Source organism: Rhea americana, unplaced genomic scaffold (assembly GCF_003343005.1).
Source record: "Rhea americana isolate MKP2758 unplaced genomic scaffold, rheAme1 scaffold_106, whole genome shotgun sequence".
NCBI lineage: Eukaryota > Metazoa > Chordata > Aves > Rheiformes > Rheidae > Rhea > Rhea americana.
The window spans coordinates 2,294,530-2,318,518 of NW_028185106.1; the positions used below are offsets into that span (position 1 = coordinate 2,294,530).

Consider the following 23,989-nt stretch of genomic DNA (forward strand, 5'->3'; position numbering starts at 1 on the left):
TCCTCCTCCTCCTCCTCCTCCCGCAGCCCCTCCAGCCGCCTCCCGCCGAGCGAGCAGAACAAGTTGTGTGTATGCAAAAGGGAGCCCCGCTTTCCTTCCCCCTCCTCCCCGCGCCCGATAAAACTTCATTTGCAGCCATGCGGCTATTAACTTTGCCGGCATGTGCGTGCCGCCAGGCCGGGCCAAGCCAAGCCAAGCCAAGGCTCCGGGGGCCGAGCCGTGTGCTGCCGCCGCTCCCACGGGGACTCCTGGCTGGCGGCGAGACGGTGCCTCCCTCACACGGACACACGCCCTCGACGGCCCCTGCTGCGGGCCCGGCCCGGCACACGGGCAGCTGGGCCTAGGCTGGGGCCGAGGGGGCCGCGCAGTGGCGCGGGCAGTGCAGGGCAGCGCTGCCCCCCGGCAGCACCCCTTTCTCCCTGCTCTGCCCTCCTGCAGTGCCCAGCCCCGCTTGTTGGGCCCCTGCGCCGCCCCCCAGCTCGAGGCTCCGGGGCCGCCGGGAGCCCGCTCGCCCGTCGCACCTGTCTGCCCACACCCTGTTCTCTCCCCTCGCGCTCCTCATCCCAGCTTCGGCTGCCTGCGGCGGCCTCACGGCTCTTGCCTCGTGCCCTGCTCTGCTGCCACACTCGCCCCCTTGCCCCATGCCCGCTCTTGCTCCCTAACTTGTGCCTGGGACTCTTTCCCTCTCGGGGCCTGGAGTTTGTCCCTTAGCAGTGCCGTCCACCCTCCCTGGGCTCCCTCGGGCTCCCTTGCGAGGACCTTCCCTGTCACCCCAGTTGTGCTGATGGCAGGACAGGACTGACCATGCACTGAAGCTTTGGTGCGTAAGTYCGCAAGGCTCAACACTCCCTGGTCTCCACCAGGGACTTGCTATAGGCTCCTTCAGTGGCCAGTGGCTCCTCTGCAGGTTTTGAGGGCAATGTAATTAAAATGACCRTTTAAGTGTTTGTACATCTCTGCTTTTCTGAAGGCAAGCTCATTAGCTCTTGAAGAGTGCTCTGTGTGACTCTCATTTCAGGAGCAGTGCGACCGCATGAGTATTCGTGGGCTGGGAGTGCTGGATGTTCCTGTTTTGTTCCAGTTTCAGAAGAAAACTGGCATCAGAATAGGACAAACTTGTAAAAGAGGATGGAGAGGGTGGTATCTGGGAGTATGTATTAACCAAATAGCCCATACGAGTTGCAGTTTGGAGTAATGCACTAAGAACATGACTAGGAACCAGGACTCTTGTGTCCTTTCCTTGATTCTCCTGCGCTTCATGATGTGACCTTGAGGAGAATTATGTAACCTCTTTTAGGCCTCAGTTTCCCCAGCAGGGAAAGACTGTGGGGAAACTAATGCCAAAATACCTTGTCAGATACTTTGATGGCTTAGGTAATGTATGCTGAGTGCCCTGAAGATGTCATGTACAGTATAAATGCTAAGTAGTATTATTAACATCTCCCCCCCATCTCATTTGCTGCAGAGGTTGGCCAGCTGGGACTCCTATAACATGAGGCTCCCACTTTCTAGGTTCAAAGGAGAGGACCAACATTTTCGTGCTTTTGCTGTGCAGCTAACGAGCCTTGATGATCTGTGTGCACACTTCTCAGCCTAGCTGCATCTGCTTTCAGGGAATGGAGGAATGAATACATTCGATTCACATGAAGGTAGAGGAGAAGAGCAATCTGCTTGTGGCTTAAGAGCCTTTCCTGAAGTGAAAGGGAGTTGTGCTCACTACTTACTCTGTCACAGCAGGCTTTTCTTGAAAATGCTGGTGAAGATTCATCTGAGTTTCGAGTTAAATTGTGCATTTTTATCTTGAGGAAAGTCGCTTACGTAATGAAACGCTTCAGCTTCCAGCATGTGAACTTCTGGGGCGACTTAGTAAAAGTCAGCGGCCAAGGCTGTACAGGAAGGCCTTGCTACTTCACGTCAGGATTATAACAACAAATTTGTCTACATAGACATCAGTGGTAGTAAGTGCATCCTTGCCTTTATAGGCATAACTTTAATGTAAGCATCATTAATGTAAGAACATCCTAAGACGAGGTTGTTAAATAGCATGTTGTAGGGATAAACATGGTTGATCATTCTTTGTGACAGGAAGATGGAGTAGGTAGTATTGCTTCAAAAAGACTGCAACAGTCATTTAAATTAGGATGTAACACACCACCCTAACATGGAGGTAAACAAATTTTATAGGTGTGGCATTTGTTATTTTACTCCCATCTCAGAAATATTTCTTGATCCTTTACAAGGCCAAAAAAGAAAGTCTAAAGAGTATAAGGTAGGATGAAGTAGCTCTGAGGAGCTGACCTTGTCTTTTGGACTTTGAATAGCATCTTCAGAGCCTGAATAGATTTCAGATGAAAATGTAGCCCAGTTTTAGGCAGGACATGAATCCCTTTGGTACCCTCTGGCTTCTGAGCTGATTCAAGCGCTGACAGTCCCTTTTAATTATAACTGCTGATGCCTAAAGCTGGTAAAGCTTGAATACAAAGCCTGAGGGTAGCAGCGTGGCCTGGCTGGATCACGGCACAGGGGGTGAAATGGCCACTGCTGTTCAGCAAAGGCTAATCCCTCCTTTTCCCTGCCGCCCTGGGCCCGCTCTGAGTGCCTTCGATCCCTGGTGCTATGACTGTCCTGCGCACTTGCTATGCTGCCAAGTGTTGGCACCCAAGCTAGGGTTTGTAAACTAGGTGGAGAGCTGGAATGGGGTGCCACACTCCCATATCTGCCTCTGAARATCTTGCCTTTGAGCTGGCACCAGTGGAGTCCCTTGCCAGTGAGGAGGAGCGGTAGAGGTGGATGAGGTCCTTCTTGCTCTGCTCTGGATGTTGCCATTTTGCTTTAAGAAGGCCCCTATCCTGCAAGGCTTATTGCTCGGGGACCTCATCAGAGCCTGGGCCTAAACGAGCAATGCTGCAAAGAGCCTGCTGTTTTGACGTGAAGAAAAAATGAATAGGCTGTTACCCTGATACTTATAAGCTGAGGGGCTTATTTGTGCTTCCCTGAATGCTTGGCTGTGTGTACGTATACTGCGTTGTGCTGTATCCCCCAGCCTGTCCGGTTCCCTTGCGTGAAGGAAAGAACGAAAGGCCGAGGTTACGGCTGCAAGGGCAGACGGGGCGGCCTGCCGATCTTCCCTAAACAAGTGACGCGGGGTTTGGAGGATGCTAAAGAGCCAAGACATCCGCTCAGTGTCCTGAAGCTCCTTACRCTTTATGTTGTGGGAAGGACTGTTGATATTTAAGTGTAGTGCCATCAGATAGCTGGCTTTTAGAATAGCAGATGCTGAACGTCTCTGATCTTACCATGCTCAGGTTGTGGGAGTTTTGGTTTCAATAAGGCCAGGATTAAGTCAGACGTTTATTAAAATGACTGCTTAAAATGATTTATTAGCTCAAACTCCCTCCAGCACCTCCTCCCAAACTTTTTCAACAAGAGTAGAGGGAAGTAGGAAATAATCTGTGGATTCTGTTTGTTTTGTTTTGTTTTTAAAGAAATTGCTGCATGGGGATGGCAGCCCTAGTCCTTTATTTCTTGTGAGCAAGCAAGCTGTTGCTGTTTTGCAGAAAATTCACCGTTCAGTCAGGGATGCCGCAAAAAGGAGCCTGGAGCTGAGATCCCAATGTGCAGCCGCAGCCRGTGGAGATTGGTCAGCGATTAGGAAAGCAAAAGTGATAGCAGCTGGTTGAAAGGGCGAGCGGCGCCCGCCCGGGTCCTTCGCGGCACTGCTGGTCCTYCCCAGCGTTGCTGCAGAGCGCCGGGTCCGCGCCTCAGCGCTAAGTGACAGTGGTTCCTGTTATAATTGCCTGGCCAATAATAATTATCTTCAGATGTCTGCTGACGAGGGGCTCGCCAATGGGGAGGCAGGAGGCCTGTGCTGACTGCGCCGAGACCGCCTGGGCGAGGTGACGTCACGCGAGGGCTTGCCTAAAAACCACGCACAAACTTTTCCTCCGCCGAGCGCTGCAGCGCTCTGCTAATCCTTTCTTTCCGCGCTGCGTACGCTTCTGCAGGCTGCTTCCTTCGGGCAGGTTTATTTCTCTGCTGTCCGAAAGGAGGTGGGCTTTTTCCTCTCCTTTAACTCCAGCATCTACAGTAGTTTAACCCTTGCAAGCCAGCRGTGTTCTCTCACATAATAGCAAAAGCAGAGTTGTCCCCCTAAGTTAGAAATTAAAATTGAGTTGGTTATTCTGCAAAGATACTTTGCAGTGTGTTGCAGAAGATGCCCAATTCTGTCAGTGAACTTCYTGTAAAGTACAAAGCACCATGCAAGTCATCTGGGCTTTTCTTTAAAGGATGTTGGTAGTTCAAATGTGACTTCAAAATTAACTTTGCAAACCCTACATTTGTATAAATGTTTGTGGCATTCTAATACAGTAGGTTATTTTTAATCTTTTGTTGCCTAAAACTTTTATGTGGTAAGAAACAGAAAGTGCGGCTGACTGAGAGAAACTTATTCTCTGATGTAATTTTTTTTTCCATTCAGAACTGAAAATAAGTTGAGGAGACCAGAGAGTCAGCTAACCGGGACTTTAAAATGTGCTTGCCTTTTAATAATTCACATAAGTACCRTTGTTCTTGAGAGGTTTGTTTCCTAGATGTGGAGCAAGTTTCTCTCATTGACTTAAGCTACTCTTATCTCATAAAAGGTAAGAATGAGAGTCAGTGCATGTATCTCTACAGGCATACATGTATGGAAACCAAAAATTGATGTAAATTACCTTTCTTTCCCCCCGCAAGCTCTTGCTGAACACCAGTGAAGGATGGGGAAGAGGCCGTGCAGCCACCCTGTCCTTTCTCTGTCCTGCAGCGAGGAGTGAAGGGCAGATGTCTGGGAGTTGTTCTTTACCATAGAGAGACTTTTTACTTGAGCAGCTTCACAGAAGCCAGGAATTGAGCTCAAGATTTTTTAAATTTAGCCTACCTTTACACAGATTCCAGTACCCACAGTGGCTTTTTGCTGCTCATTTGTGTAAACTGGCCAGAAAGCTGGCTGACCCAGCTTCCTAAGGCTTCTCTGTGCCTAACGAAAGGCAAAGAGCAGCTTTGGTGCAGCAGAAATAATACTAGCTCCTTGCCTTTTCTCTATCCCACAGGCCCTTTTGAGCAAAAGGCCAATTTGCTGGAGTGTCACAGAGCTTCAGCTGCTTGAAAATACAAGTATGGAGCCTATGAGGAAGAACAGTGCATGCCATTTCAGAGTTAAGGTGATCAGATATTTTCTATCTGTGTGTATGCTTGAAAAGAAAAAAGAAAAAAGAAAGGAATAAATGTGGCATCCTGAAGATAAATACATCAGTGTCTTCTGCATTCAGCCTCGCACTGAATGAAACAGGCATTGGCCTTTTGCTCACCGCACCCCCCCGAGTTTGAACACATCTCTCATCATGTTGCTTCATCAATTTTTAAGCCTCTGAAAGGGAAGAGCTCTCTTTTATTTTGTCTATGAAGCACCACGTGTTTGTGGGAATAATAAACTTGTAGGAAGGACCGGCAGGAAGTAATTTAGGAGCCAGCCATCACTTGCAAAAGTGAATATGGATGTTTAGGAGTAGTTTCTTTAGACGTGGGTTGTAGGATCTTGAATTATCTTGGCACTTCCGAAAAAGCAACTCTATGTCCTCAGCTAAGCATACATTGTGAAAGCAGAGCAGCAGCAAGGTGTTTCTGCAGGTACAGGCTGAATAGCAGGTGGCAGCACAAATCCCTGGATCCACYGTGCTTTTTCTGGATGGGCAAAGGAGTACTGGGAAGCAGCTGATTCCGTGGGATCTGGAGGGTCTGTTCCCCTTGGGCTGGGACACGAGCCCTCTGCCATCCTTCCTCCTCCAGACTCCCGCCACCGATGTGGCAGGGCAAGCCGGAAATCCTGAATTGCAGTGGATTGCAGTTGCTTCCCCATGGAGGAGACGGTTTGCATGTTTATGGCTATTTCTCTTAACTCGTGGATACGTGCTGACATGCAGAGACTGACGAGCAGACCTTTGGCTGCAGCTAGCAAAATCCATGTGGAGCAGGCAGGAGGAGATGCCCTATGCTCTGGTCCGCCTTTCCGGTCCGTATCATGATGTAGCCAGGTGATGATGTGGTGTTAGTGCAGGGCAGCCRGGGCAGATAGACTTTCTGTTAAGTAGTAATGTCTCCACTTGGTCTCTTCTGGTGAAAGTGCAAACTGACATGAATCTTCCTTCTGCACCTCAGGTAAATACAGTGTGCACAGAGAGCTTGTTTACCAAGCGTGATTGTAAAGGTCATTTCTCCATGTTAAGAAGAAAGCAGTTTATATGATTACGCTTGAGCTGCTGTTAGTAGTTTTGTCATTACATTATGCATGCTCCTTGACTATTCCTAGATACAGCAACAGTATGCCATTCATAATTTTTAATTTTTAATCATACCTTGATGATGTGCCACTGTTATTCAGGTTGGTGCATTTTTAGCTTTTATGAGAAAGAGAGAGAGTGCATGCGTGTCTGTGCACGCTAATTAACTCTTGGCAACCCAGAAATCTTTAAAAATGTATTTTGTAAAAGCAGTAAATAAAATTTACTTGGTGGACAGCTCCTCTTCTCCCTCAAGCTGGCACAGTGCAGGTATACTGTAATCACCAGAGAAGCACCATAGACAGACTGCAATAATTTGTTAAATCGTGATATTCTAATGAACTCCATGCTGGTAAACACTGACTTTTAATGGGGCTCGAGGTAAGCAGGACATCACTCAGTGTAACTCACTGCATGATTAAGACTCTCAGTTACTCTCTTTGCCACAATAGCTAACATAACTGGCCTTCTCCCTCCCTGAAGTGTTGAAAACACGGCAGGTCTTCATGTCCAGTGCATCTATTGCTCCTTAAAAAYGTAAAGCCTGCTCACATTCTAGTTGTCCTCAGCAGAGAAGGATCTGACCAATTATTTAACTCCTGAATTTGTGCCGCRTTTGAAATCAATTTTATTTTCCATAGCTATCTATAGTGGTACAAGGGAATATAAGGATGTTTGTACTTCTTCCTTTTATACTCGGTCTTTGCCCCTTAATCAAGACTCTGCCCTCAAGCCCATTTCAGCAGACTTTGATCTGCTGACTCTTAGAGATAAAAGGGTGGGGGAAAATAACAGAAACACTATATTCTTTTTGTTTTCATGACCATGTTATCACTAGCAGACTAATTCGCCTTGTGAGTTATGGGTTCAGGGAGATGGGACAAATATGGACCCAGGKAAATGGCAAATACAGAGACCGTTCCAGCGTAAGATATTGTCAGCATGCAGGAGGGTAGYGGAGCTGGGGTCTCTCATTTTGCAATAGGGGTAAATTTTGTTAGTGTTTATGGAGCTTTCCATAACTTTGAGGATAGTTTTGTAGTACAGGGTCCATTGGGACTGCACAGGCAAGAAAACATRCAGCATTTCTTTGAAAGCTTAATCAAGACAGAATGTAGATCCTTTTTTAAAAAAAAAATGGAAATGAGCAGAGGTTAGAGTGTATTATTTTTAATATAAATTAACACTGACTAAAATGTAAAATAAACTTTTTACTTTTGCAACAGGTGAGCTATTTGTGTAACCACATTGTCCATACACTGCTACYTTCTCCCAATATTCTTTTTCTTGCTAACTCTTTTGTCATCTCRTTTGAGTCTTGTCCTAAGTTTGAGCGTAAAGGTTTTGTGTTTATTCTATAGCTGTACAGTGCMTAACACAACGGCCCCCTGTCCCTGACTAAAGCTTCCCAGAAATGCTGTTATTTTGCTCGGGCAGCTGCGGTTCCCGTCGCGGCGTGCTGTCCGCTGCGCTGGGTCTGCTGGGGGTGCATGCAAAGCCCACGGGCTGCCCTGCACAGACACGCAGGTCGGGGATAGCCGAGTCAGCGGCAGAATGGGAAGCAGTACGGCTGCGTGTGCTCCCAAGCTAAATCAAGAAAGAAATTGTATCACTTCGTGCRCAGAGTTGACTGATGAGGTTATTACTGCTTGTGAACGCAAAGTAGCAATATCACCTGATATTGCTGCTTTTTTATTGTGTGCCGATGGTTATTACAAATCTTGGATTGCAAGTCAAGTTTCATTGAACTCTTTTGAGGACAATGTCTTATTCTTTGATTATCACGAGCCTTACTTATGGCCCAGGAACAAGGTGGAAGGACTCCAAAAGCAGTATGACCTCTGTTTGGCCAGAGGAGTGGCCCAGATCCTGCAAAGCAGGCGTGCCACGAAATGATGAAATGATGGACAGAGCTTGCATCTGCCAAGCCATCCTTGACCTTTTGCGGGGAGGGTTTCAGTTCAGTCTGGCGAGAGAGGATGGGGTAACGCCAGTGAATGTTTTACTTCAGGCCGGGGCTCTTAGTGCTTTTTGGAGTACACGTAGTGGTTTGGACTGTGGATGGCATGCAAGGGAACGGTGGTTAACACGGCTCTGGGGACTTCAAGCTGATTGCAGCCATAGCTGTCGCGTATACGTTAGACATCAGTCACTCTGGACCAATGTCTCAGAAAATGCCCGAGTCCCATGATTTCAAAAGAAATTAGGGTCCCTCAGCATCTCTGAAGATTGCTTTTCATGCCTCAATTCCTTGCCCATAAAAGAGGAAAAATTTCTTTCTGAGGATATTCAAAGTTTTTATTTCGCCATTTCACAAAGGTGAAAAGTTGAATCCTGATATGGTAAAACCCACATAAGTAATTATTAAAAGAATATAGAAAACAAAAAGGTTTTACGTTAATACTATGCAGCTTTACGCTTTTATTAGCATTGAAGAATACTTTATTCTTGGCAGGAATGTGGGCAAATTTTGCATGTCTTCTTGGCTGTGGTAGCTGAGGAGTAAGAAGAGCTGCTGTAATATCAGTGGGAAGGCAGTTTATTGTTGATATCGTGGGATTAAACGACAGAAGTCCAGATCATTCTTAATTGCAAATTTATTTGGCTTTCAAATAGTCCAATAAGACTTTAGTCTGTTCAGCATCTTCTGATGGTAACTTTTAAATAGGAATTTTAAAATTTGTTGCTAATTAACTTCAGCATATGAAGCCTGCAAATTGAGTGAAAACTGAATTGGACATCATCCATGATCATGAGCTCTTCAAATTGAATGCATTGATTATGCTATCTGTTATCCTAGGACATGAAGCTTATGCTTGGTCAAGAACATTATTAAGGACAAATATCTACCCTGTATGTCTTGAGCCATCAGCAGTATAAATAAACCTAAGAAGAACAATCCCAGGGATTGCCAATTAACATTTTAAGAGGAAGAAACTAAGGGCCAAGTCCATTTCAGTAAAGACATCAAAATGATGCTATTGAGGAGTCTGATCCTCTGGCTAATAGTGTCGGGATTTTTTTCTTTCTTTTAATTTATGACCTGTAAGAGGTACTTAAGATGACAGTAAAATCCCATAAGTATAAACAAAAGCAGGATGCCAGAGCTGTTGCACTGTCCCATTCAGATAGTGGTTTATTTAACAACTCTTTACAAAGTCTGGCTTCTCTCTCGTGTATGTTTCCTTTTAGCTTTAATTGGGAATTTTCCCTGTAGGTCTCCTGTTTCCTCCTGCATCCTCTCAGTGCAGGACTCCTGTAACCATTAATGGGAATTTGTGGTTTCAAACRTACAGCATGTTCAGACGGCTGAAAACCTTGGTTCTTTTTTTATTTTTTATTTTTTTTTCCCTTTTTGTTCTCTAACTAGGGACTAGCTATCCAACTCCTCTTCCAGATTTGCRGGTCACAATGAAGAAAGGTATTTTGTATTTATGTTTTTTACCTGAAAATTCTGATTTTTTTTTTTTAGCTGAAAACATCTTAGGTTTAAATTCCTTAGTTACAATTTCTTAAGCAAATTTGGCTTGACAGCTAATGTAGAGAACTCCCCGCTGTTCTGTATGCCGTCGGTGGTGTCTAGATTCGCTCGTCTCTTTTTGCTGCGTCCTTTTCTCCCAAAACTTTTGCTCCCTTGGCCCGACAGCTGCCGGGCCGGTGGCTGCCCAGCGCTGTCGACCGCACAGACCTCGCCGGCCTGGGGCTTTCCAGTGGCCCTGCTGCTTGCCGCTCGCCTGGCAATGCCCCCGCTGAGTGCTCGGCGCTGCCAGCTGCCCTGGGCACCGGAGCCCTGCCCCRAAAGTGGGGAAACGAGCCCTTCTTGGTGAGCAAATGCATGAGGAGCTATGGAGCGGGGCGGTGCTGGCTGGCGCCTTGAGCGGCGGTGCCGGGCCCCTGCCGCGGAGCAGGCGAGCGTGGGAGGCAGCCCCAGCTCACGCCTGGGTGGTGCAAACCCCATAAAACACACCGGTGACTTCGCTGCATCTCCTGCACAGAGGTTGAAGTCGCAAAGATGTGTTAAGTGGGGCTGCTAATTAACATGCGCAACATTGATTTTGGATCCCTGACGAAGCAGGTTAGCTAAGAGGTGTAAGCAGGTAGAGAAGTACAAGCGCTTAGAGGTGCGCAATGTTTTACTTTCATTATTTTGGGAGGGCATTGCCCTGTTACCTCTCAATACTGCTCCTGACCACTGTCTGAGATAAGATACTGACCTACATCAACCTTTGATCTGACTTCGTCAGTCCTATGTGCTTAAATATCACATGCCTGATAAAGAAAATACTATTTTTGGTATGAGTCACACCAGAACTGTCTGGGAGCGACATTCCTTTTGCAGTGGTTCTGGGTACACAGACTGACAGTTTATTTTGCTAAATCATTATTTACTGTTTTAGAATTCTGTAAACACTGTAAAGTGAAATCAATTATTTTTAAATCCTACTTGGGTTGGCAGTTATGCTGAAATAATTAACTTATTCTAAAATTCCCTGGCATCCAATGCTAGGAGAGATTCCCATTTGCAGGGGGCAGTATTTCATCCCCAACTACRTGATGAAAAGATCTATCCTGTGAGGCCCCCAGCAGCTTCTCGGTTTAGTTTAAGACTAGGCRCACCTCAGGTAGCCAAACCTCAGTCTTGGTTTTGTAAATGTCTAGGTAAATGGTGGTGTGGACTCTGRGACACTTTGGGGAAAAAGAGTATTATAGGACTGAAAAAAATCTTTYATTAATCTGTCCTGATGCACTAACCTCTAACACCACATCTGAAATGTGTATCTCGGTTTTCCAGGCATCTGCTCTTATATCAGTGCCAACGCAAAGAGTTTCTACGTTAACACTTGCAGCAGGACTGTCACAAGACCGTTGTACCCAGGGTGCCTTTGCGTGTTAGGAAACGAAGGAAATTGGTTTCCTGAGATTTGAAACGCTTTGATAATCTGTCCTGAAGCTTTTGGGAAACGTTGTCCTTGTGTAACGACATCCCCGTACAAATGGTGGTTGCAGTGTGAGCCTTTGCTAGACTCCTCCAGATACCCCGGGGCGCCTGGCAGCCGGGCCAGCCGCAGCACCCACTTCGGCTTCCCAGGAGGCTGCCAGGTGCCGAGAAAATCCATCACAGAGTGTATCAAAAAAGTGAACTGCAGGGGAAAGGCAGGGCCCCAGGAGACACATAGACACATCCTTGTTTCTGTTTGCTGTAGGCTTCTGAGTGGCTTGGACACTTGTGTTACTGTTTCACGGGAGAGAGACTGAAACCAGGATTTGGACCATAGTGATTTCCAATCATCCTTCTCCACATTTTCTTCTTTTTCCATATATCCACTTTTTTTTTCTTTTTGTTGCCCTTTCCCTCTCCCTCTTTCATTTTTTCTCTCTCTCTTTCCCATTGAAGAGGAGCCAGTCCAGCAGTGCTGGTGGCAGGAAGCCCCACGTGCTTGCACTGAGGAACGTGCCCAAAGCACCGSGCACAGGGCAAACCAGCTGGAGCCCGTTTCAGTGCGGGGCTCACGCCGCTGGGCAGCTCCGGCAGCTCTTCCGCTGACCCAGATGAACATAAAGAGCATTGCATTAGGACAGTCCCTCTGCCACCTTTGGGTGGACTTGCTTGGCCCCTTCATTTCAGTAATAGGGCAGCAGCTAAATCACTGGCAAACACAAGTAGTGTTACACACAGAGGACTTTTGGCAACAGACATGGCAAAGTGAAGTGCCTTCTGACCAGGGATTGAGATGCGCTGCACAGGATCCACCCTCATTTTTTTGCCAGAAGAGATTAGAGAACAGAAATACATAATAAAGTGTTGATAATGAGATTCCCCCCCCCCCCATACACACCACTATCCGTAATTTGGGAATCTACAATTTTACTTTTTTAAGCTTTTATGTTGATTTCTTCAAAAGCCTGCAAAACTTTAAGCCAACCTTAGACAAAATACTAGGGGAGATTTAAAAGTGACTTGTAACATTTGGTATGTTACACTGTGTTTATATGTAAAGAGAAATGCTAGTTTGTGCCTTTCCTCACCCATGTCATATTCCCATAACCTCACCTTTAACAGTCACTTTCCAATGACTGATTGGCAAAATCCTAATTAATATCTGCAGTAAAACTTCTGTTGACTTCAGTGCATGAAATATAGGTGCTCAACTTGTATTTGTTGGGTAAATATAATAYAGCATCTAGTGCATAAAATGATTATGATAATACACATATTTTGAAATGGTCATTACTGGAAATGGAATAATTGGAAAAGATACTCTGATCCTACCTGTAGGAAAAATACATACCAGGTTGATAAAATGAGCAGACCAGACATTAGGTAGAAAAAGCAATTTTAAGAGCTGATGCAGCATTTTAGTGCATGCAGAAGGAGCAGAACTCTTGTGCTGTTTGTAGTAACCTGCCCTGGTCGAGAGGAAAGATAGATTAGGGTAAGAAAAAGGATCTGTCAGTATCTGTCCCRTGTCAACACGAAAGCATTAAAGCACAGGCTTTGTCTTCCCACTTCCCAAACGTGCCTCTTGCCTTAGCAGTCCCATGGCTTCAGCTGTTGGGCTGTCAGGAAACATCTTCCCCAATGAAATACGAGTGGCTGCAGCGTAGATGTGTAAAGTACGTAAGATATTTAGGGTGGTCCTCTGGTTCTAGATGAACTCTGATAAAGTGAGCCGTTTTCAATTGCATCAATTTAAATTGCAAATATAACTGAGGGAGGCTTTTAATAGACCACAGATATTTTGCCTGCACTTTTCTTTTACGATTATGTTCCAGTCTTTTGTCTCCGTAGGCCCTGTCCTGAYGACTTTGTTAGTTATGGTCTTGATTTATTGCTAGCAAAAAGTAGGTACAGTTCCATTAAAATAGATGATGTTATGTCTATTTACAGGGARCATTAATTTGGCTTCAGACATCTTTAACTCATTCACGTTGTTTAAATTTTCAAGAATGAGTCCTGATTTGATGGGATTTCAAGCAGCTGTCRTGTATCAAGCTGCATATCTTGTGTATCGAGAGCCGTGCATCTTTTTRAACAGGGACAATAGTCCCATCCTTTGGATTTCTATGGAGAGTAATTGTATTTTAGCATGCTTTTTCTCRTTGGTAGGGCCCAGACTCCTTCCTTTACAACTCTATGCCACAGTCACRTTCTTGGCAACTTAGATACTTTTATGACAGAAAGCTGTAGAAAGTAGCGTTTCTAGCAGCAGGAAGGAAGCCTTGAGAGYGCAGGTTCAGCACAGCCTCCACGGCTGCCGACGACCGCTCAAATCCGTTGCAACTGGAAGTCTCGCCAGAGCAGCGTCTGCTGGGTTTTGTATGTTTCATGACCTGAGCCTAGGCTGAAAGTACCAAAAAATGCCATTCTTTTTCTGCTGATGCTTCTGCTGATTCTGCTAAGAAAAGCAGAATTTAAAATTGCAGTTTCTTCATTTCACTCATTTGAAGCCAATCATGAGTAATGCTCACAAATTCAAAAAGTATCAACGTGCACTTGTTGGGGCGAGGTTTTCCAAAGCACCTAAAGCCTTCGGAGAGCTGATTCTACCAACTTGCAGTGACAGAATTTCTTCCTATAGCTCTGAAGTCATATCCAAAACAAAGAGTAAGACTTTGACTTGCAACGCTGGGAGAGCCTCCCAGTGCACATACGGTAGGCCGAAGCACACCAGACATAAGCTCGGTACGATGGTGCATTTTACTGGGATACTGGATTAAATTCTGCTCCTTGAAGGTCAGGCAGCTTGCAGGCTGCACCTGTGAGTCTGAGAGGTTTCTTTCTAGCTGTGTGAATGGGGACAAATATTTTGTCACAAGCAAAAGCTCTAGGTTGTGAATTAATCAAACATCTCTCCCTAACTGAATCTTGCAGCCTGCTGTGATAATGTCCTGCGGTCTAGTTCCTGGACTATCCTGATTTACCTGATTTGTTCAAAGAATAGGTAAGACGCCCATTCGGGGAACTACAGACTTCCAAGGACCTTTGCTAATAAAAGTGGCATTTGGGATGCGTTCAAGACAGTGGGAGTCTTGCCTGTGACTTGAATGAGAATAGCATTTAAATTTTTGTGCGTGAGTACGTGAGGTGGCTCTTGCCTTAGACACAGCTTTGATTCAGACAAGATTATGAGTGCTGCTTACGTYTGAATAGGCAGCCATCCCACGGGCTTTCTGCTTGAATGCTGATGAAAAAGAGAGGAGGGACAGAAATGAAGGACACAGGTATGGAGTAAATGGTGATACATGGAGKATCACTAGGAAGTCATGATGATTACACTGAAAAGGGCTTTTTTTCCAGGGATACTGACTAGAACTGGCTTATGTGTAATCAACCCTGTGCAAATGCCCTTCTTCCAGAGTAAAACTGCCGTTCCCCAAGGCTGAGGCCACTTAGATGTGAGCGGTGGTTTAGGGTGCATCCTCCTGCATGCTGGAGCAACAGCCACAGGCTAGACAAAGCCTTAAAGCAAACGAAGGGGAAAGAAATCCTGGGTCAAGTCACCGAGTGGCCGCTTGCAGGAGGCAGTTTGAAGGTCATGGATGTATGTTAAGCAGGTATTAAATAGCCTTTGCTTTATAAATATCATTTACAAGCAGCCTCTTCAGGGTGCCATAGTGTGTCAGAACATGAGTTAATTAGAGTGTGATTTTCAAAGTGAGAGAATAACAGGGTTTAGATGAGAAAAACTGCAAATAACTGTTAGTGACTTGAAACTCACTGACTTTTATAAAGCTTACTATCTTTGAACCATGTGTTTTCTTTGCACTCACCGCTTTTCCAAGCTATATCCAATGAAATTGGTGAAGTTGATTGTTATTTACGTGATTTGAGGGAGGAGAGTTTCGGACCTGGTGGCCAGTAGCTGCGTGCAGCTGAACAGGTCTGCCCGCTCCGCGTGGCGCTGTGCTAGAGCACTCTGGGGCACCAGCTAGCTTGTTTTACACAGAAATGCCTGCTCACGAGAGGACGAGCCAGAACACGGCCTCATTTGTAAACAGGCTCAATAGAGCATTTTACGTTCTGCAAAGTGAACGGGCGAATTCTGAAAATGTAATTTTATTACAACGCTTGACACAGCAGCATTGCCTTCGTCTGCTGCTTTACCGGATTTCCATGCTCACATTTACATCTTCCTAAACATAGCGTAGATTTTTTCCTTTCCTAGACATAGCTGGGGAGGGAATGGAAGAAATCTCCGGTAAAGTCTTCCTCAAAACCACGTGGAAATAAATAGCCCCTCTTGCAGAGGAAGAAGGCCCTAACACCCRGCTGATATATGGTCCAATTTATCGGCGCCGGATGGAGATCTGGTGGCACGTATTGACTTTGTCTGCAGTATTAATAATCTCGCAGGGAGTTCAGAAACGCTCGCCTGCCTAACGTATTGCCTGAATTTGCTGACTCACTCTTGCACTGCCTTTTTCTTTCTTGTTCCCTGAACRTGTTGATTTTTATCTCTTAGTAGGGCTGTGCCCAGACACTGTATAATCAGTGTTTGTGTTTGTCTCAGATTGGAGTGGGAGGTATCTGCATTTAGATTCAAGTGTTAATATAATTCACCTGCAAGTGAATAATAGCAACAAAATAAAGGGGCCTGAAGCCCACGCATGGCAGGGACAGTGGTGAAATGTTGCTCCCACAAGAGGGTTATCCCCAGCATCTCTGTTGAGGAACTCGCAACCACCAACCGGATTTGGCTCTATTGCCATTTGGGCTCCCACTTCCAAYGGCTATTTTGAAAGCTGAATTTTAAACCAGACTCGTGATTTCACCTGCAAAAGACAGGAACACAGGCAAGCTGTGGCTGTAAAAACTTTCAAGCTGAACAGAACAGGCACTGTATAAAAACAGGACTGAGAAATGCAGAGAAGTTGGCAGGCTGTTGCAGTCCTGCTGTAGTGCTTTCCCAGCAGGGATGTGAGTACTCCAGAGCCCTGCTTCCTGCGAGGTCCTGGTCCTTCTCCCTTTTCCTGGCAGAGAGTTGTCCAGCTCCTCCTTCCAGCATCAGCTACAGCAGATCTGCTGCCTGGCAGCCCTAGTGCCTTTCCCACTTTGATCTGCACCCAGAGCCATTAAACAACTGTTTCTCTTGTCACTTGAAAGGGTTTATGTTCACCATGTGCAATGCTTGTGTACTTCTGGAGGTACAGCTCATTTCTCTTATATCTTACCAAATACCATCAGCACTSATTTTATGCAACACTCCTCAAAACTTTGAGGATCCAAGTTAGGATGTGCAGACAATTATGTCTTCAGGGTTTTCCTTTTTACGTCCCCAACGCCTTGAATATGGATATCTCAGATGGTTGATGGTTGTGTTTATCTTGTCTCTACTGATGAGGTGACCGTTTATTTTTTTTCTCCACCTGTAGTTTTTTGTCCAGCTTGCTTAAGGCTGGTTCAAAGCTCACCTCATTAAGCAGCTGTCACAAAACACTCGTTTGTTTGCTCAGATAATTCCAATGTTTTCCCAGCAATCCTCATGCAAGGAATGACATTGACAGCCAATTACCAGGAAGCTAATTAGCAGGCGACTTCTTCTGTTACGGTTCAAAGAGCACTACGTACRTGTTCCCAGGAGTGCGTACCACGCAGCATTACCTTGCAGCAGCCTTTCTGTGAATGAAGTATGCTTTTTCCCTGTAGGACTTGTCCTGCTCATCACTTTTGTTTTACATGGGGAGTAGATAGGCAGCACTCCCAACATCCCCTTTGAAATCCCCTGCACATTGTAGCTGTGGCCTCTGTGCCGTGGGTCTTCACAGTAGCATCTGGATGGGGGCACGCGCGAGGGCCCCAGCACAGCAGCTTTGCTGTGAGGAAGGCCAGCATGAACAGTGTTGCCTTTCTCTGCTTTTAGGTATGATTTCTTTATTTAAAGCCTATGCTAAATTATATTTATGGCATTTCTTACTGCAGGTTTCAGTGTTTGAAGTCTAGTCAGAGCAGTGGTATTTAGCATTTGTAAACAGACATTCTAGATCTGAAGATCTTGGTATTTCACATAGGGACTTTGGCAAGCTCTGAGGGCATTAAGCATGCAACTTTTCTGGTATTCTCTCTTGTTTGATGTCTCTTCATAGCAGAAATGACTGTCAGCTTCTTGAACCAAGCTCTGAAAGCTCTCCAGGCATTTCAGTGGCAACGCTAAGGACTYGCGACTAGCTTCATTTAGTTTTGCATTTATACTTTTGATGTTAGTTCTGAATACTATTGGGCCAAATGTGTTTGCAAAGACTATTAGAAGGCTGTGGGCTTGTACTCCCTCCATTTATTCTTACTGATTTGCAAAAACAGTGCCTGGCATCATGGGCCTAGGCAGCGAGGACTGAATGATGAGCAGAGCTGCATGTTTTCCATTAAATTAGTCTGTCTCCTCTATCCCAGCTTCCTCTGAATTTGTGTTATATTTACTGGCAAAGAACATCTGGCATCACGTATTTGTAAATCATAAATTTGGATTCATTTTATGCAGCTAAACAGAAACCAGTTATAGAACAGACAGTGATACGAGAGCTTTAAAAAATATGGCTTATCTGTTTCAGTAAGTGGTATTACATACTCTGTTGAGAGTTGTTCTARTAATATATTTCTTCGTTTCTGTCACCTAATATAAGCAATAAGTTTTTCTTCAGTGTGGCRCTGGCACAGGAAGGCTCGAACAGTGGTGGACTGCAGCAACTGAACTCTTCTCCCACAGACTGCAACACCTGCTTCTGGTAACATTTTGATGTCCCCTTCTGCAGCTGCATGATGAATTTTGGGGATAAATAGTAGCTTCAACACACAACTGAAGAGCCAGCTATGTGCAGTTTAACATAGGAAACATGACCTTGCCACCCAACTTTCAAATCCACTCGTTTAAGCAGTGAGGACAAGGCTTGATTACCTTAACGGCGTATCCCCGCAGACTGGAGGCCCAACACACTTCCTACCATGGCTGGCTTCCCTGCTGCTGGCTCTACAGCTTCATGCCGTATCTATCCTCCTGCACAAGCTTGGCCACTTTGCTTTCTGTTTAAGGTAATGCCAAGTGATGTGTACCTCTTGAAGAAGCTTCAGGCTATGGGCAGTGTCAAGAAAATACCCYGTGTTAATGTTAGGCCAGATTTTCCAAGTGTTTATTTTACAAGCACACTGAAACATCTTAAAGCAGTTTGAGCTTATTAAGTTAGTCATTAAGTTAGGTTTCATGGCTTTAATAGGTGTATAGTATTTATGTTTAATCCAGTACTACTTGTTGGCCTACATGGTATTTTGATACTTGTCAAAGTTTCAGACTTGGCAGCTCTCTGGCAGAGAGCTTGTATTTCTCAGGTACTTGGATGAAATTTTCGCTGAAGTAGGCTACTGGTGTAGCCTTCAGCTCTGTATTCAGACTGGGATTTAAAACCACCTGCAAAAGGAGCCTGATGGAGCTGCGAGCAGCATYGCTGGCTCACGCGAAAGGGCACCTGCACGTTTGCCAGGCAGGAGGCACGCAGCGGGCGCGCAACGGCTGGTGGAGAGAGAGAAGCAGATTTGGTTTGATGCAAATGAGGCATAAAACACTATACCTGTTAGAGAGGTCTAAGCTGTTGGACAGCTTTCCAACAGACCGTGCAGCCTTGTTCGCTGAAACAAAACCAAGCTCTGGAAGCTTCCAACCCTCTTCAGAGCCCCAGTGAGAAACATGCTGCTGGTTGCAGCACAGCAGTGCAAGTATTAGCCACTCCTTTCTTCGGTTTTATTTGGACGTCTTTTCTTTAGACATAAGAGTGCTTCTCCAGCAATTCAGTTTTAAGTTTCAGAGTTTCTGGACCACATTAGAGTTAATCTTCCCTCCAGTAGCTGACAACTTCTATTCTGATTTGCAGTGATTAAAAATGAATCTAGCAAGGGTTTGCTGGTACTCCAGGGTTCAAATGTTTTGATCTTTTAAGTCAGGTTTTAAACTAAAGGCACATTACATACACACCTGCTGTATTTAAAAAACAGAGTCAGTATTTCTTCTCTGAAGAGTAATTACTGATGGTTTCCTGGCTAATTCGGAGTTGTAGCTGTATCGCTGTAGCTAAACTGTCAACCTGCATCTTCCAAATGGCCATTAGTCTCTTTTGAGAGATACTTCTTGTGGTTCTTGTCAGAACCATGTACAACTGCACAGGAATGTCTCCTTAACAAGAGAAGAGATTCATAATACTTTGCTTAAGTATACAGAGGTGCTGATGTGGCCATCCCCATAGATGTATTGCAGTCCTGTTGTAGTAACTTCCATCTGACAGATTTTGTCCATTAATTCCACCCACATATGACAACCACTTTTGCACCAAACAGAAGCACCAGTTCTGGTATTTTCAGTAAGACCTGTGCTGCAGTTTTTGCAGAAGTTGTACAAAGCTTTCTCTTTTGCAAATAGTAACATAATTTGTTTTTTCTACAAGTATACGGTAGTTCCATGTGCCTCCAAATGCCACCTGGCAGTTTATTAGTTCAGGGCGGGCTACAGAATTTTCCCTCCATGTGTTCTGTGAATAAAGAGTGTACAGTGAAACTCGTCTGGCCGAAAGCTGCAGAATTTTATATCCACTCTTACTCCTCTACCACTTTCATTGCTCACTTCCCATCTTCATTCAGGGAATGATCTGTGTAGCTTAAAACATCTTTTGATGTTTAGCTTGTAAAGAAAAGCAGTCATCACCTGTGCAAAGTGCCTAGTACTTTGTGGAAAGAGATGTCCAGCTGTGTCATTACATAACTATTTCTCTGAAATATCTTATCTCGGTAGGCATTTAACTATTTAAATGGTTATCCGATTTCCAGCTCRAACGAGATGAATAGCTGTATTTCTAACATAGACTTTCTCCAAAGGTTACTCTATGTTMTATGGATAATGCTATAGCATTATCCAGTAGGCTGTAGTGATATCCACACTAATGACAAACATCATTTTACCAACCTTGAGCAGTAGGAGAATATATCATCCTTGAGTGGTATCGTAATATGCCCTAATGTTACGGCTCTGCTCAAAACTAAATTTAATGACCAATATTTTGCAATTGTTTTTGCAAAAACAATTTTGGRTTTTCTACCCTCACCTTCAACTTTTGCACCCACAGTCAAAGACACATAGGCATCAATCCCTGCTACTGCTTCATTATGCAGTCTACATATGCCGTGTTTTATAGCATAACTTTTATTACATATCAGTCTTGGTTCTGATCTTGCGTGAAGCTGTATAATTTCACTGACTTCTGGGAGCTGTTTCTGATTCACCTCAGAATGAAGATCATACAAATATGCATGTACAAAGTAAAAGATGTAGGTTTCAACTATATTAGAGTTTTTGAATATTGAAAATCTTTGATTTTGATTCTTATTCATCTCTTACGTACTGCACATTTTAAAGTTCAGATAAATTCATCTTACTGGATTCAGAGAAGACGTCAAATCTTTGGGGATTTTTTTCATGTGGAAAGTAGAACCACTGTTTGTCAGTTCTTTTGTGTATAATTTTATTCCATAACTTCTATAGCAATACATTACGACAGTACATTTTTGGTATCATATATTAAGTTTGATAAGAGGTTAATTTGGAGAATTAAAATTTTTMTTAAAGCTATGTCATTATAGCAATGTGGCTGTGGAAAAAAAATATTGTAATGTACTAGGACGGTTTTCAGCATATCACTTTAATGCTTTTCTACAGGTAGCTTCATAAATCAGGACCAAGTTCTAAGTCAAATAAGTAGGAAGTGAAGCATAAAGTACAGACTTGCAGAAACAGAAAGCACAAAAACGCTTTCAGGTTTTAATGAGATGTGAAATGTGCTCACCTTGCACAAAAAGCTCTCCAGAAAAGATTGCAGTTGTTCTTAGATTATTCAATGTGTATATGGTTGTACATTCTCTATTAACAGCTAATCTCCAATAGAATTGACGTTTAGTTATAAAATAATCATTTTACTTGGGACATTAAGGCTTTATTCCCTTATTCAGTTTTTCATCTTTCTCCAGTCCACAGATGTGTCCTAACCACACAATAGACATAGCAGAACAAACATAGGTGCAAAGGCCTTTCCCCAAGGCCACGGATTTCTACAGACAGAAGAAGGTAAAATGAGTGAGCCAAGTCATTGAGAAAGTGGCTATAAGGAAACTTCAAAACATGACGTGGAAATTTGGATGCTCTGTAGCASACTTCACACATGAGTTATATGTATTGACAAACTTAACTGAATTTAAATGGTAGCCTTCTGGCAGATGATAAAGTCTTATTTCAGCTCTTACTCAAGCTATCCTTCAGTACCATGCGATATAGTAAGCCGCACAGATTAATGTGACAAGTCTGGAGTACACAACACAGAATTACAATAACTCTGTTCTTTACTATCTAGCAGTAGGAGAATGATGGACAACTCCCAACTACAAAGTTGTGTAGACACTGGACACTCTTCCCCAAAGTCCCAGGCCTTCAGAATTGCATAGATGTTACCGAGATCAATCTTTTCTTCTCTGCACTTCAGTACCTACATGGAGAGAGAAAAATCACAGGTTTGTGACGTTTTTAGACAATCACAATTTTCACAGAAGACAAATGTTGATGTCATTGTATAATAACATAATGAATGCTTAAGCTTAGGTCTGTTCTTTATAATTGCTGTTAGGATGATTACACATTTCTGTATTAGATTTAGTTTAATCCAATATAGTTTAAACAATTTACATAGCCGGGATATAAGCAGAAAGACTGGAGAATGATTATAGAAAGAAAAAACAAAAGGCCAAAGATTCCTGGTTAACATGCAAAGGTTTAGAAAATTATCTCCGTCGCGAAGGACTTCAAACCAACATTTCCTACAGGGCCAGGAGGAATTCACTGTATTTGGTCTAATCTTCTTGTACCACTCRTCATAGTTCCCAAGCTGCTAAACCCAAATGGGTTGAACGGTCAGTAGAGAAGGGGTTTGTATGTTGAAACACCTCATCTCAGCAGGTGAAAGAGAGGACGAGGAGAGTCTTCAAGGCCTAGTCTGAACCTTTCTTTGCAGATCTAATTAACCTACGCATGGCTTAGCTGCTATGGTGATTGCCATTATAGGATACCTTCAATTCTCTGGTTCATGTAAACAGGAAACAATTAGAGAAGAGATGTGCTGCTCTATTTTCATTGCATTTCCTGTGTAAAACTGTGGGCTGAGATGTTTGGGAATTTTCCYCTTAATTGCACCCTTGGTCATGGGAGGTGTTGACTTTACGTGGCGACCCTCCACACACACCTCCTGGAACTGATTCAGTCAACCCGCCTTGTGTAATGAAGGGTATGTCAGTTCGATTTGACATCTAAAAATACTGCGGGCTCACTTCAGCCCCAGGTTGCACAAGAGGAGGAGCGGAGAGATGGCGTCGGCGTTGCCAGCCGCCAGTGGCGGGAGGGAATGCGAGGGCACAGCACCTCGCTGCAGGCTTCCTTCGAGGAGCGGCGACTGGCCCTGGCTGCACCAAAGGGTTGGGCAACCCAACTTGCCTGCCCTGGCCCTTCTGGCACGCAGGACGTTGTCCGTCTTTGACAAATGAACATTACAGGGTTTAATCCTGTGAGCCTTGGGGCCCTGGGCTTGTTGTCGTGTGGCAGCATTAATGACACAGTAACAAGACGGAAAGGCCACCTGAGGCAGGCAAATCCCTTGTAGCTTTACCAAGAGCCAGCAAAATGTAACTAGGACATCAAGATATCCATAAACCCTTGAAGGTCTTAGGAATTTGTGCATAATTAATAGCAGTAACCAAAGCAGAGCAGCTGAGCAGCAGTCTCAGCTGTCTTCTGGCAACTGCTTGATATACCCATTTTTTTTTGACTGAGAGGAAGAGAGAGCAGAAGTCAGTTTAAATAGTGTCACACTCCTCTTAAGATGGCACAGGTAAAGTGGTAAATATCTCAGAATTGCACCATCCTTTAATGTAGCCTCATAGATGCATTAGCTCAGCAGCATTTGAGAGGGCATTTCGTGATTGCACGTACACAAGCTTGAAAGCTTCTGGAATTGCCCCAAAAGACCAAGGTCTTTCTAGAAGTATGTAGTAGTAATCTGGAGCAGGGCACAGGCAGTGGTTCTGTAAGGCCCCCTGAAAGTCTGCAATTAAAAGCTGAGGATTTTGTAATGACTTCTGGATTATTCTCCATATGTAGCTGGGTRTGTACGGATATATATGTGTAAACTTCTGAATGACAGTTTCTGCAGAGAAAAAATGAAGTAATGAGCACAGCTGGGGAGTTAGTGCCCAAGATGCTCCATAAGCCACAGAAAGAAAAGAACAAAAAGCAAATGCCATATTCAAAATCTGCAGGGGTTTTTCTTTTTGTTTGTTGGTGGTATTTGCACTCTTTTGGGGAAGATGGTTATTCTCAATATTGGTGAGCTGTGTGTGGAAGACGTAGGGGTTGAGCTTATAAGTTCCTATAAGAAGTCCCACTTTATTCCTGCTACGTAGATTTTCACCAAACAGCATTTTATGATCATACAACTGAAATATGGAATTGGATAGGTATAAATCCACAACTACAGAAAACGATGCCGTTCAAATCTGTGCACAATGAAGAACTCATCTTTTATGCATAGTTGTATGGGAGGAATGGTATTTAAATTACAAGCTGGAATAATTACAGGAAAGCAAACTATTACATTTATGCATC

The 23,989-nt window shown here is 44.3% G+C and overlaps 1 protein-coding gene across 2 annotated transcripts in view; it reads left to right on the forward strand.

The window, feature by feature from the left end:
• The window catches only part of ELOVL6 (ELOVL fatty acid elongase 6), an 81,075-nt gene that overhangs the window by 556 nt on the left and 56,530 nt on the right, over positions 1–23,989 (forward strand). Inside the window, exon 1 of one of the 2 annotated variants that reach the window (XM_085309261.1) lies at positions 21,737–21,849. The exons of the other annotated variant lie outside the window; for it this stretch is intronic. The gene's annotated coding sequence lies outside the window, so the exon portion shown is untranslated. Of the gene's footprint in view, positions 1–21,736; positions 21,850–23,989 lie in introns of those variants that run through there. 2 annotated transcript variants of the gene reach the window in all.